The following is a 14,294-nucleotide window of genomic DNA, read 5'->3' on the forward strand; positions in this document are numbered from 1 at the left end:
ATAATCAACACGAAGAACGTTGGAAATAATTAGCATGATAACTTGACGTAGTGTAATAAAAATAACGACGTCTCGAATTTTGATTGTTTTTTTTTGCCAAAATGTTGAGTTTGCGTCGCTTCTACAAGGAAAACGAAGTCGGTGACCATCATCTAATTCGTAAGACAAAGAGGAAGAAAATGTTAATTTAAAAAAATATTTTATGGAGCGGTTCACGTGATTTTTACCGGAAACCGAAAATTGTAGAAGAAAAATACAGATTTCCCCTATATATTCAATGTAATTTAGTACCCTCTCGGACCATTTTAAAAATGTTTTTTTCTCGAAAACGAAGTCGGTGACGTGTACTTTTTTTTACATTTTCTGATGTATATTTTCAATATCTAATCGAGTTCTAAATTTAAAAAAAATCTATGGACTAGTTCATTTACTGATCCTTGACCTAAATCAATTTTTGGTTATCAAAAATTATTTTATTATTCTCGTATATTTATATTCTATCTTTAATTTTAGATAATTCATTTGAGAAATAACAAAAAAAATATTATATGATATTTATATATAAAAATCTAGCATTTTCATTAGGTCCTGTCATTTCCGAGGTTTGTCAGGTCATTGTCAACATGGTCAGGTCACATTTTCGCAAGCTGTAAATATTTTGTCTCTCATTTTTTAATTATATTTATGTTAAACATGCTAAAGTCTTATTATATTTCAAATTTGAGATGAAACATTTTTTAAATAAAAAAGTTATTAGTATTTTTTTCGATCCTGTCATTATCGATGTTGGTCCTGTCATTGTCGGTGTAGGTCAGGTCACGTTTTCGCAAGCTTTTGGAGAAAAATATTTATTTTCTTTTAAAATTCATGTATTAAATGTTGAAATCTAATTAAATCAAATTTAAAACAAAATCTTCGAGAAATGAAAAAGTTATTAGCATTATCATTTGGTCCTGTCATTCTCGATATTTGTCCTGTCATTGTCATCGGTGGTCAGGTCACGTTTTCGCAAGTTTCTGATATAATTTTATATAATTTTTTTTAATTTTATGTATCAAATGGTGACATCTTATTATATTTCAAATTTGAGATCAATCCTATGAATAACAAAAAGGTTATTAGCATTTTTCATTTGGTCCTGTCATTCGGTACTGTTATTCGGTCCAGTCATTAGTGTAACCCCCGTAATCCCATATATTTTATATTTCCTAGAAAATTGAAGAAAAAAAACACTAAATTGATATAAAGATAGCATAAAAAACATCATTGTAGTGTATGTTCTAAAAAGTATTTTTTGTAGGAACAAGTTGAAACTGAGTTTCTGAAGTTCAAATGAAGTATGCTATAGTGATATATCAACATTGTATTTATAAACTAAGCATCTGTCTCATCATCCATCTTATGCATTTGTCACAACTCGGTCGATTCCGTACCTTCATCTAACCTCATATCACATACCGTATTACAACCGAGGGATAGACGGAGAGAAGCGGATTCATCCGAGAATTGCCGAGTCCGTCTCATGCTTCAAATTAAACCGATAATTTATTGTTCAGCCGGTAAAACAAAATTAGGTCGTTCACAGTTTAGATATAATTTATTGTTCAGCCTGTAATTTGTTTTATAGGTCGTCCACAGTTTAGATATAATTTATTGTTCAGCCTGTAATTTTGTTTTTAGGTCGTCCACAGTTTAGATATAATTTATTCAGCCGGTAAAACATATAGTTTGAAATTGTGATGTTTCCTTTTAATTCGAAACTTAGTAAGTAATTGCTTTTTGGTAATTTCACTTATAGTTTATAAAACAAATACGTTTTAACTATTGTCCATGTCACGCTTTTTACATTTAGTTTCGTGGATGACTATGATATCCTCATAATATCGCTAGGTAAGTTTTGTATATACATTACTGCGTATAGCCCCACATCTCCTATTGTTCAGCATAGACTGGTTCAAAATAAATGCAGCAGATGTATAGTTGCTAGAAAAATAAAGTAAAACAAAAATTACTTTTTGACTAGCTGCTACGTTTTGCAAATTTTAAAGTCTTTTAGTCTTTTTAAAACTATTTTACTAGTGAGGCCAATCACGATATCTCCGACCAAGTTCATCATGAATATGCGGAGAAAATATTCTGTGTGAAACAGAAGCAACGCTTTCTTTCTTTTTTTTCATTTAATTTAACCGAAAGCTAATTTAAAAGAACAGTGACTGTTTAAATAATTTCGCAGGAAACTCACGAATTTCTGTAATGTACACTTTGCCGATAATAACCCCTTTAATCGGTTTTATGGTGTTTTTTTATATCTTCTTAGCTACTTGGTAAATTGTGTAACGTCGTTTAACACAAGTGCCTTCAAACAAACTATCAATATTGAGGTGAAACACATATACATTAATTGGGTTCTAAACCATGAAAAACTTGATCAAAACCATGACAAAATTCTAGACGCGTTACCGAACCATGTTAATCGCCTAACTAAACCATATCAATTTCGATAGTTTGCTAATTCTTCGTTAATTTCTTGAAAACAAAAATTTTAAAGTAGATCGTTTGTGTCACTTACAATATAGATTCAAACATCGTATTTGCTTTATATTTGCTCGCTCGAATAGAACTGAAAAAATTTGTTCAGGGAAGTAATTTAAGTTAACTATGTCCAACTTTCTAAACTTTGCCTATATCACTGTACTAAACGCTCCTCGACATGACGAGGTTACTATCCGTGAACTTGAATGTATGAAGTTGACTCTATGGAACGATGTCATAAGGTTGATGAAAGATTTTCATTTGTAGAAGAACACTTTTTTTTAGGCAGACGAACAGAAATACGTCTCCCTTTAAGATTTGATTGTAATGACTAGAAGTTATGTGACGTTCAAGTGAAGCAATAGGGACATATATATCGACAATTGTTTTAGATGAAAAAATAATTGTTATACTAGTAATATAGAAAGCGTTTCCATAAAGACGTAAAGTCTTTCTATAAAATGAATTGCTTGTGGCTGATCCTTTCATCGTGTTTTTTTAACTGTAAAATAGGATTAAACTTATTTGATCGTGAATTAATGTGAAAAAGAATGTTGAATATTGTTATGTGATGACATGGTAAAAAATTTCAATTTTTAAAAAAAAAATGTACTTTTCATCAAATATATTCAGGATTTAAAGACAACTATCCTAAGTCAGGAGCCTCTGGCCATTGTTAGTCTTGTATGATTTTTAATTTTAGTTTCTTGAGTATATAATTCGGAGTTAAGTATGTCGTTCGTTATCACTGAATTAGTATACATGTTTGTTTTGGGAGCAGCTGAAGTACGCCTCCGGTGCGTTAGTTTCGCAGCATTGAAGACCAATTGGTGACCTTCGGCTGTTGTCTGCTCTGTTTGGTTGGGTTCATTGTCTCTTTGTCATATTCTCATTTCCATTCTCAATTTTATTCGTTAAAAAGTATGGTAACAACGAAATCTTTTAAAACCAACTTTCTATGCTTAGACCAGTAAGGGTTCACTCGATTTAACACAATTGTCAGATAACAAGAGAGCACTTTTTCTTTGTACGTCAAAAATAGGGGGTATGTTATTTTTAGTTAGATTTGAATTCGCTCAAAGATTAATAAATTTATCTTAAGTTTTTCGACGCGCTATCAATATTTTTTCTTCAAAATTTAGCACTATAACTATAGTTAGTAAGAAAAACATAACCCTCCCCTTTTGAAGTTAAATGGTTTCCTTAAGTAGTAAGGAAATTTGATGCTAGATGGAGATGTCGCAACCTACACTTACACTGTGGCTGTTTTAATAATTATCACTAAATTTGGAAGTCTTTCTAGATCCTTTTCTCAGCACGAGCTTAAAGTTTACATGCAATTTGATATATTCACCTAGTGGTTCACTTTGCGTTAAACTGAATATGAAGGTGCTAACACAAAATTAATCTTTGTTAAATCATACCAATATTTGCCAATCGTTCCGTTGCAAAATTCTGATATCAAGATCATGATTTTCTTTATAGGGACGGACCATTTTACCAAGAAAAGGTCTTAGGATGAAATTAAAATATACCAAATTTGTCATCGTCCTATTTGCGATATTGTTTTTATTCTACATAAGCTTGAAAGTAGGAACATTCATGGGGAAAACAAAATTTTACAACAGAGATACAGAACATAAGCCTCTTTTTGTAATTGGAATTTTAACCTGTGACGAAAATGCTGACCGGAGGGCGGCACAAAGGAAGACATGGATTTCGACAATGATCCAATATGCAGACCAGCTACCTTTCCGTATTGTTTATAAATTTGTTTTTGATTATCCGTCTAATGCATCAATTCATGAAAATTATATATATAACGATATTGTGTATCTCAATGTAACTCACCATGGATGGGCTGTTCAATTCGGTGAGAAACTATACAAATGGTTGCAATATATTCATACAAACTATCCCGATGCTTCGATAGCAGCAAAGATGGATGATGACGCGTTTTTATGCATTCCACAAATAATAACGCGGTTGCAGGAACTCTTATCACCAACATTATTATATGGTTTGAGACGAGCAAAGTCGAATGCACCAGAAATTGATGAAATGTTTGTAGTTCTTGGAATGGAGTTAATAAAAAGAATTATGGAAAGGAAATATTGCGGTAAATCAAAATGCGACAGTCATACAGATTTAATTGGTTCCAACTATGCACACATAGCGCTGTATGATTGGCTCTCCATATACAATGACGTTGACACACATGCGGATGACAAAAGAATTGTAATGGTATGGAGAATCAAAGATCGAGAAAAAGTTTTTGCAAGATACATTAATAAAGATTCTTGTGTAGATAATGTCATCCTTCACAAAGCTCTCCCGTTAGAAATGTACAAACTGCACGAGCAAACCAGTCCAGTAAAATTCCCACAAAATATAGATCAAACGAATTATATCCAAACAAAAGACGCACACAAGAAAACAGTCTATGATTTTAATGGTACGCTAGCTGGTGCTGTTACTGGTTCCCTATTTTTTGGCAATGTGATCAGAAGTATACCAGTAGTTCCCCTGAAAAATTATTGGTCGATAACACCTAACCCGAAAGAGAAAACATGTTACAACTGGGCAGTAGTCACAACAATATTTTCTCCATCAAAAGCTGTACAATATATAAATAAACTACATGATTGGTGTCTTCTAGTTGTTGCTGATATCAAAACACCACCAGAACACATATATCTCAAACATTTGTCAAATCGGAACACAAAATATTTAACAATAGTCGAACAAAAACATCGTTACCCAATGTTAGCCGAAGCAATACCATTTAATCATTTTGGTAGAAAGAATATTGGTTATATCTATGCCATTCAGCACAAGGCAAAAATGATATGGGATTTTGATGATGATAACATTGGAATAGTAGATACAATGAAGTTTAATTCCATCAGCACTGCTTCCGATTATGCTGAGGTTTGTACGAAATATGTGACTAAGATTGTTAATCCATATCCATATTTCGGAGTTAACGAGACATACACGTGGCCTAGAGGATTTCCATTGCAGTTAATTAAAGACAACAGAACAATACCAAAAGAATGTAATGCAAAAGAACAAAAACAAGTTGGAATAATGCAAGCACTTGCAAACGAACAACCGGATGTTGATGCTATTTATAGACTTACAAGGAAAGTTCCCTTCAATTTCAGTAACAACAATAAACGGGCGTTGTTAATTCCAAGACACTCGTATACACCATTCAATGCACAAGCTACATTGTGGTTCTCATCATCATTTGATTTGATGCCACTTCCGGTAAGTGTAAATGGGCGTGAAGTGATATTTGGAGAAGCTACATTGCGCAGTTTTTCCTACATAAGAAAAATATTTATCTAGCTTTTTTACCTCCTTGTGTTTTCCAGGAACGAAATCCACATAACATACTCAAAGATTTTAATGCCGAGATGGATTTATATGAGAAAAGCAATCAGCTGATTGAGTTTCTAAGCAGTTCAGATGCTAGCAATTTAAATTCGATTAAGGAAGTGTATGAACAGTTATATGCCAGAAACTATATAGATATAAGTGACTTGATCTTTATACAAGCTTGGGAAAAGACTTTGTCAACCATTAGAAAAATGAAATTTATAGATACCAAACGGTGAATGTGAAAAGCAAAACAATGTCTGTAAAAAAAATCATGGATAGATTTTCACAACTTTTTTTCTAATAAAACGGAGATTATAAAACAATTTGTACAATGAAGTCATTACGGGATTTTATTTTTTTCTATAACACCAAACTTATGTTATTAATGATTGTCTGTAATATCCTTTTTATTGAAAAGTATAAAAAAAAGTATCAGCATATTTTAGTTAAATCATTGAGGCAAATATGAATTCAGATGACACATGATAAAACAACACATTTGTTTGTTAGCTACCAAACTTCTTTACATAATATTTTCAATCATTAATATAATATGTGCATGCTTCATGCTTGTGTACTATAGATGAAAATTATTTGATACATTTTTCTGATACATAAATACGTCAAGCTTTCACTTTCGGAGCTCTAGAGATCACCGCATGTTTGTGGTAGGGTTTGTGTTGCTCAGTCTTTATTTATTATGTTGTGTCTTTGCCTTTGTTGTTAGCCATGGCGTTGTCTGTTTATTTTCAACATATGAGTTTGAATGACCCTCTAGTATCTTTCGCGTGTCTTTTTCAAGGATTTCAGAAACACTTGCACAATTTCTCGTGATTCCTCAAAGAAGAAATTGTCATGTACAGAAAATCATAATGAAATATTACTCCAATAATTAAATGAAGATAAAAAAACAAGACTTACAAAATGCTTATCTTGTAGTTACCGTGACAATCAACTACGAATTCAAAAGGTGTAGGATCAGAGTATAATACACATTGCATTTACACAGTACTAGCTGGAAATGTTTGCTAGACTGAAGTTAAAAGGGAGAAATCAAATATACATTGTTTAACACTATCAGTTATATTTGTTCGTTCAACATATCCGTTGTAAAACATGTCATTGAAACATTCTGTAGTATGATATGCTTTTATTAATATAATGATATCAGAAATCCATAAAATATAAATCGTAAATTTTTTATTTAAAAGTTGCACGGCTGATCACTTTACTTTCTTCGTTATTAGTTGGTTTATAGCTACGCAAAATGGTCAGCGATGTGCTTTAAATCGTGTTATTAGATGATAAACGAACAAGACATAAAATGAGATTAATTCTACTCCCGGAATGCAATTAGACTTAAACTAGGTAACAGTAGTCAGGAAGTTCGAATAAATAAAAGTAATTATTCCCAATGTTCTTTTTTTTTTGTAGACGAAACGCGCGTCTGGCGCATATACAAAATTAAGTTCTGGTATCTATAATGAGTGTCTTTGTAAGTGTTCATATATGCAGATAGAACTAGATGAATATGTTTTTTTATGGTATTATGAACATAAGATAAGTAGAAATCGGTGGTTGAATGGAAAGATTATTTAATTGTTTAAACATTCAAATTCATGAATATAATTTGAAAATAATGAGTGATTTGTTATTAAAAAACAACTTTGAGTAATTATCTCTGTTCAGAGTGTTGTAATGAAGTTTCCCTAACAGCTTTTCTATAATTATTTACTTTCAAACAGATCGGGTTTAACTATTATTGAACGAATGTTTTGCGCATTTATCTCTTCAAAATTCAGTTTCGGTAAAGGTTCTATATTTTAGTTAACTCGAATTAACATTAACATCAAAGTTTGATAATACAGCTCATATTTGTCCGTATTTATTCCATACACCCGATCATTCATTCTTATTATCGAACCAATAAATCTTTTACTTTCCTTGTTTGCTTAGGTTTAAATTCGACTATCTAAAAATTATTATAAAATAGATAACTCTTCAAACAGATTTTGTTTAGATTTCAAATTTTCAATTCAGTATTTGTGTTGCATAATAAAAATACATTTGTTGTGTTCGTTCAGAAAAATCTAGAATATGAGATTGCATATCGTGTTTTTTTTTTACCAAACGATGAATTTGGTCCATTGATTTCATTAAAATTGTTTTTTAATAGTTCCAAATACATAACACAAACGACATGAATAAACAACATTATGATGGCCCTTTAGACAAGTTACCTAAAGCTCTGAAGTATCTAAACTTGTTCATTTTTACATCGCGATGACCGTGAGGGCATTACGATGTATTGTTACCAGAGAGATTTCTACTTACGTAACTTTCGTTTTTGACTGGTAACCGATCTATATATACGCAGACATTATCGAGTGCAAAATAATAATCCTTATTGCTTGTTATAAATTCATTTCTTCAATGAATATCATGAAAATATTTTTTATAACAAAGTAATGTTAAGGAAATATTTCAGTTAGAAGTATGTATAAAGGTAAAAAATAAAAAAATCATTAATATTTATGCACACGTAAAAAAAATATGTTAACGCAAGCGGAAGAATATCTCAAGAACGTTTTGCGGGAAAATATGTATGCCATCTCAAATTCAATCGATTTGAAAAATCAAATTATTGCAGAAGATTGTCCGCCATGCACTTGCCCTGCTTTATAGAATATATATTGATTTTCATCATTATAACATAATAGTAAGTACGGGTAGGTTGAGTTCTTGTCATTTATTTGCACGAATTTGTATCATAAAAAAATATATCTCTGTTAATCTCACTTTCAGGTATTGCGAATTGATTTTTTTCTGAGACAAATACTTTTGACCATTGTTTTTTTCGATGTTTAGATTCTAGTTCTTTGATAAATCCTTCTTATAAAATATATAGATAAAAAGCTATCACAATAGAATTCATGGTCAGATTGATGGTAATCAACATTCATTTCATCATATAAACTTGGAACCCCTTAATTTGTTGAACCCCTTCGCAAGAAATTTCAAATTTCTGATACAAACTACACTGTCCATCCCCTCTGGAAATAATGAACACTTTACAACTGACAAGCTTGGAACAATACCAGGCGCACTGCATTTTGCTTCTTGATGTCACCACTTGAGTGGCCGGTGCAGTGAGTATCATGTTGTTTGCCACAAGCATAAACCGTGTTAGTTTTTGTTCATGTTGTTTAAAAGGTAAAAGCCCTGGAAAACAATCACGTCGAAATTACAAGTTTAAGATATGAAATCCTGGTTATCTTAGTTATAGATGTTGTGTTATGTCATAGATAATGCACAATTCAATATTTTGTATTGTTGGTTCAAAGCCTTAAACTTGAAAGCATTTAAAACAACATAGTAACACCGTTTTTTTTTATATAGATGAGTGACTCGGCAGAGAAAAATATATTTGTCTTCATTAATGCGAATCTAACGTATAAAATTATAGGCCTGGTACCTTTTGGAATTTGATGCAACTGTCAACAAGTGAGAAGTTAAGCGCTATAAAACCAGGTTCAAATCACCATTTTCTACATTTGAAAATGCCTGTACCAAGTCAGGAATATAACGGTTGTCGTTCATTCGTCTAATGTGTTTTATCATTTGATTTTGCCATTCAATTAAGCACTTTCCGTTTTGAATTTTCCTCGGAGTTCAGTATTTTTGTGATTTTTCTTTTTGATAACTATTAACGGTTACATAAATAGAAATACAGTAATTGAATAGTCAAGATGAATAAGAATGTCAATGTGCTCACAATTTGATATCATTTTACTCATTAAAACTAAAGCATTATATTAGGTCCGAGACCACCATTGTCGTCCCTTGATTTTCGTTGCTTGATGATACGAATATAGTCCCTAGTGTTGACAGTGGGTTACTTGCCATTAATTTTTATACCCCTTCCAAATTTATTTCTCCTTGTTAAATGCCTCAAATGGCAAGTAGGGGGGCGACATTACACTGTAAAAAAATTTGGGTCCAGAATTTTATGGGAAAGTAGTAAATTGGTTTAGCTGAAAAAGGTTGAAAATAAGCACTTCGGAAGCTGTCAAAAGATTCAAGACGCCCTAAACATAAAATTGTCCATGTTTTGAGTTAGAGGGGATGAAGTTTTCTATAATTTTGATATAATTTGTCCCAAAAGTAGTTCAACATACTGTAAAAGTTTCTTTGAGAAAGCGCAGGTGGGTTTTTTTTTTTTATTTTCATTTATGTTCTAAAAGAAATGCACTTCGAAATAATTGTGTTCTCGGACCAATATAAAAACCGCGGGTGTCATTGGGCTTATCGAAATTATTGATCGTGAAAAATTACCTAACGGTGGTCAAGTATTACGATTGGGTCGTGAAAGCTCTGGTACTGTATCGTTAATTCAATCTTTTCCAGAAGACATGCATTGTCTATTACTAATCTATTTTCATTGATTACAACGAACATATTTACAACAAAATAAAACTGTCTGTCAAAATAGTTAAAGATTATGATCAGTATGTGAGAAAATCCAGGTTTAAAATTACATCGTCTTTACAAAACCACAAAAGGCAGATTGCTCCTCGATATTACAATGACATAAAAAATTTAAACAAACTAATTTTTTTTATAATTTGAATGACTAAAATTGAGAATTGAAATGGGAAATTTGTCAAAGGGACAACAACCAAACCATAGACAACAAACCAACCTTCTCTAAAAAGGTAACTTCATTTGAATGAATCGATAGGTTTTCAAAGTTATTTTGTGTAAGCATTATCAGAAACTCTTTAAAAAAAGAAATTTTTACACAAAATTGATATTTCGAATCGTGAAAGATCATGTAGCACTTTTGGCATAACTTTTGGATTTGCAAGATACTGTAACCATCAGAACCACTATATTTGGTGTATGGGATGTTTGTGCCTGTGTGTATGGCATGATTCATATGATCTTAACCATATTTTGTTGATCATTGATAATCTTATACGTATTTGACACTAGTAGTAAAACCATTTCTATAACAGATGTTCAAAATATAATAGCAGACGACACATTTCCGCATTTGCACTCTTGTATTCTTTAATCTGTAATATATAGTTATCTCATTGGCAATCATTTCACATCTGCTACGTTGTAGATAAGGATACATAGAATCATAGTAAGTACTTGAACACGTTATCGTTCAATCTCAAACTGGTTCCGAAAGCTGTAGATATGTCTACCTGAATTGTACTACACAGATTCGCAATAAACGTTGAATGGACATTTTCCCACTAAGTTTGGTACATGACCTAAATGGCCTAAAGCTATGGTGAAAACACTTATACAAATTAATTGATTAGAGATATGTTATATTTGTACCTTTTTAGTTTGTTTCGGCGCAGCCACGAAAAAACAATATTGCCATAACTGAAAGTAACAACCATTACAAACAAAAATACATATACATGCATATATCTCCAAGGCGGATGCTTTACAGATCAACTATACCTTTTTTTTGACAATTTACGCTCTTGTAGGTCCTTGTATTTTCAAAATCAACTTTTCTAGACACTTTTTTTTAGTTTTTTTTTTAAATTTCTGGGCAATTGGTTGAATTCAGAATAAAAACTTGAAAACTTGTATTTTCGTTCTAATCAAAATCTTTACACGCTTCCGTAAGTTGCAAGTATATTAATTGGTAATAGAAATATTGTTAACTTAGTACTAAGTCTGGTCATGCATTGTCTTTCGGGATCCAAATAATGCAGTGTTTTAAAGTCATTACACAGTCGGAAACCAGGTTGAAATAGATCAAAAGAATCGAAGCTTTTTGTTACAGAAGGCGATAAATGTTTAATGTATTATTGTTAACTATAGTGACAAAAATTTTAAAAGTTAACAGAAACAAACAAAATTGCAATTTTCTTCTCAATTACGAGGTGTTTTATTTTAAAAACACCATTTGCATAAGTTTTCAATTTATCTAGTACATAGTTAAGCAGAAAAATTAGATATCAAGTCGACGACATGGGTATCTTTCAAGTTGGATGAAGAAAATGCATAACCTCTGATTTTTTTGAAAAAATACCACGGACGGAAAACATATCAATCTATTAGTTCAGTAATTTTCGTGTCTGCCCTTCCATTATGTGACTGAAGAAAAAATTCCAAAAATAGGTAACAATTGTATCGAAAAGAGAAAATCGAGTGCACCTTTTTATGTTAGGGCGTGTTTGGGTTGAGTATATTGTCTTAATATCGTACAAAGTAAGAATATTTCATACATCGTCTCGCTTCAGATTCTATCATTTTTATATATTTAAGCTACATGTTGACTTTATAACACCAAAAAATCACAGTACTAAAAGATGAAATATATGGGTCAAGTGAAATACCTATCTAATGAGTCACGAACACAGAGAAGGTGTGTTCAAATAACTATTTTTTTACTGAAAGTACTTGACGACTCGGAAAATTCAAATTTTTTGTGTGTGATAACTAGGGTCTATAGTCTTCATACACTAAAAAAATCTAGTCTGCCCTGCCACGAAATATTTAATTAGATTTTTTTTTAAATATTTATGAATTTTCGAAAATTCCACCTGACAACCGACCAGACAATAGTTTTAAGTTGAATCAATTCAGACAAGATTATTAACTGATGCTCATTAGCTAGTTGAAACATTTGTCTTTTAAAATACAATTGACACATAAGGAGCTTAATGGTGCAATGTGGATAAATTTATCTGTTTCCAAGAGCAAAATTGGTATCGCGTCATCCCTACAATGGCTTCCATTTCTACGATTGTGAAAATGAACTGGCGTAATGGGGAGATAATTTTGACGAAGTAGACTCCTGACTGTACAGATTTCTGCCAAAATAGAAAGGTATATAAGAATATCCAAATAAATGAACTCTGGTTTGGATAAGTCAATGGAATCAATGGACGTTTTGAATATTTATTCTTATAAAGTGACTATTTTGGGATCGAATTTAATGAGGATCATATTTAAGTTTGTGTAAAAAAAAGTGGGTATTAGCTGCAGATCAATAGGGCTTCGTTTAAATGGACATGTCTTTAAAAATTAATACAGTAGAAAATAGAAAATTGTAGGTTGGGGGAGTAAAAGATTGGAAAGAGAAGCTTTTTCTATATATTTAACATTCTAAATAAAAGTACAAACATCTTTCTCAAAGCATATCATTGAGGGAAAGAAAAGCATTTTATATATACTTAAGGTGTTATGGCAGTCTAAAATAAAAATGATAGAATTTGTTCATACTTAACCAAAACATAGTATCTATTGATATATGTTGAAATATATAATAAAAATGATAGGTCACCGCGCATTTTCTCAAGCTACAGGACGCGACAAAATGACACATTTTGCATGGATTATATAGGAAAAAACACCATTTTGTGGTTAGAAACTAAACAAAATGATAGAATTGTTAAATACTTAAGGAAAAGATAGCTTTCAGACAATGCTTTGAGAATTTCAAAAGAAAAGATAGGGTCACCGTGAGTTTTTCCCGGCTTAAATACAAAATAGGAAAATTCCATGAAGAATCCTTCAGAAAATGCACTATTTTAGAATTACCTCCCCTTGAAATGGCAATTTTTTAAAAAACCAAACAAACAAAAATAATCATTTTTTTCAAAAATATTAATATTTTTAAGTTGTATTCTTACAAATTGGTTCTTTTAAATGAAAGTTCATATTAAATATCTGCACTCCTGCATCAATTTTTGCTTACTTGATAGAAAGTATGGACCTTTGGTTCACTTTTTGTACAATCCAAGATGGAGGAAGACATCCATACCCAATATGGCAAAAGCTTGATCTTCCCTGATTAAATAAAATTGTAAATAAATTTAACAGAAACGATTCCAAAAAAATGTACCATTAAATCGCAATTCTTCAAATAATGTAGCAATTAAGAAAGAAGCCTAAATATAAAAAAGGTCAGTTAATATCTAAACCTGCCAATCTTTCTTTACCCTACAAAAAGCTTTCTCACAAGCCGTGGATTTAGTAATATCGTCCGCATATTTCTAAAACGTTCACGTAAATTGATGGTGTCCTGTATTAAAACAGTTATTGGCCAACCAAATCGTTATACATTTATCCCGATCTCCTACTTCGTTCGTGTTAATTAAGGTCACTCGAACTTCTACGTCGTTCGGGTTAGTTAGGGTCACCCGAGCTGTTCAGATTAAATCATATATTCCGACTTCCTGGTTAAATAACTATAATATAACTAGATCCAATGGCATCTAATAATTAAAGCCCTATCCATCATCAATAAAAGAAACCCGAGATAGTCATGCAAATCTATTTTTTCTACATCAATAACAAATATAAATTATTATATAATTGAAGAATGATTTGAACGT

Source organism: Mytilus trossulus, chromosome 6 (assembly GCF_036588685.1).
Source record: "Mytilus trossulus isolate FHL-02 chromosome 6, PNRI_Mtr1.1.1.hap1, whole genome shotgun sequence".
In the NCBI taxonomy this organism is placed as follows: Eukaryota; Metazoa; Mollusca; class Bivalvia; order Mytilida; family Mytilidae; genus Mytilus; species Mytilus trossulus.